Below are 2189 nucleotides of genomic sequence, written 5' to 3' on the forward strand. Positions count from 1 at the left end.
GTAATTTCAAGATCTTTCTCCCCTCTGCTGCTTTTCTTCTGCCAGTTATTGTTAGCACTAAGGGTCCCTAAACTGTAAGAATGCTAGAAAGAAGGTCAACACAGGGCCAGCAGAAGGGGAAGCAGCATGAAGTCCTTTTGGCCAATTAATGGGTCACAGGTCACACTGTGGCAATCACTTCTGTTGATCTATAGAAGGTGACACCAAAGATGGAACCACTGTTGAAGGACTGCTTGGACAAACCAATGTGGTTTAAAAGGATCAGGTTTTAAAAAAAAATTTTTTTTGAGTTCATAATGTTTATATCAATGTGAGATTTCATTTGTACATTATTTCTTAACTGTCACCACATAAGTGCTCCCCTTCACCCCCGGTGCCCATCCCCCACCCCCTTTCCCCTGGTAACCACTGAATTATTTTCTTTGTCCATGTATCTGTTTATATTCCATGTATGAGTGAAATCATCTTTTGTTTGCTTTCTCAGACTGGCTTATTTCGCTTAGCATAATTCCCTCTAGATCCTTCCATGTATTGCAAATGGGATGAATTTGTCTTTTTTCTGGCTGAATAGTATTCCATTGTATATATATACTACATCTTCTTTATCCAATCATCAGTCAATGGGCACTTGGGTTGCTTCCATGTCTTGGCTATTGTGAACAGTGCTGCAATGAACATAGTGGGGCATGTGTTACTTTGGATTGTTGATTCCAAATTGTTTAGGTAGATACCCAGTAGTGGGATAGCTGGGTCATACGGTAGTTCTATTTTTAGTTTTTTGAGGAATCTCCATACTGTTTTCCATAGTGGCTGCACCAGTTTGCATTCCCACCAGCAGTGTATGAGGGTTCCCTTCTCTCCACACCTTCTCCAACATTTGTTATTTTTAGTCTTAGTGATCATAGCCATTTTAACAGGGGTAAGGTGGTATCTTAGTGTAGTATTGATTTGCATTTCCCTGATTAGTGATGTTGAACATCTTTTCATGTGTTTATTAGCCATCTGTATATCTTCTTTGGAAAAATGTCTGTTCATATCCTCTACCCACTTTTTGATTGGGTTGTTTGTTTTTTTATTGTTCAGTTGTGTGAGTTCCTTATAAATTATGGAGATTAACTAAAAGGGTCAGTTTTTTAAAACATTAGTTTATTTGTTTCAATGTGATGCTAAAGATAATGGTATGTTACATGATTTACATCTATAATCTGAGAATTGGGTTAGATTTTTAACTTTAAATTGTATTTGGAACTGAATTTTAGACTGATGGGAATATGAACTAATGCAAAACCTTAGTTAGCAAATTAACTTGCCCCAGTGTTTTCACTTGTGTATCCCTCACAATCTTTTGGAGAAGGAAGTATTATTATCCCCATTTCACAGGAATGAAAGTGCAATTGACAACTTTTTGCTCCAAATCATGCATTTAATTAAGGTATCAACTGTTAGGATTAATTTGAGCTTTTTACTGCACATCCATATACAATCATATGTTTTTATTTCGTGATCTCTTCCTCAGGATTAAATTTTGGGAAAAATCACATTCAAAACCTAAGCAGAACTGAAGTGCCCTCCAAATTAGGCCAGGATCCTACTCAGCTTTAGCCTGGCTATAAGAGCTCCCTCTCCAATTCCATGGAAAAACACAAAAGGACAAATTTCCTCTAAAGTTTCTGGAGAAGAGGCACAGTTGTCCTGCACAGTGTGTTCTGATTGGAGAGTTGAGAATAGGGAATAAGCCACATGAGAACCAGCAGATTCATCTCTTCTGTGTAACTGAGCATGAACCCCAGGTGTTCTCCCTGTGAGCGAGTAAGCCAGCATTGATTTGTTATGAAGAAGTGAGGTGGACTAGACCTCATTATGAAAACAGACTTTGGCTGTCTGTCTAAGACACAGAAGGGGGAAAAATACTACTTAATTTGCCAAGAGGCATCAATTCATGCCCATCCAAATATAAAAGGAAAACAGGTGGGAACTTTTAAAATATACTCTTTGAAGCGCTCATCCTCTGAGGTCTTTAGGACACATTACTAACTCATAAAGCGTTTTAAGGGTTGGGTCCTGTGAGCCTAAGCCAGATAGTTAAAGACATCAAAGTCATGCTCAGCAAGGAACCAACTGTTCCTCTCCCCTCTCTCCACCACCAGAAGTTAATTTACTTTTCACTGTTTGATGTGAAAGAATTTAAG

The sequence above is a fragment of the Equus caballus genome, chromosome 27 (genome assembly GCF_041296265.1).
Source record: "Equus caballus isolate H_3958 breed thoroughbred chromosome 27, TB-T2T, whole genome shotgun sequence".
Taxonomy (NCBI): Eukaryota; Metazoa; Chordata; class Mammalia; order Perissodactyla; family Equidae; genus Equus; species Equus caballus.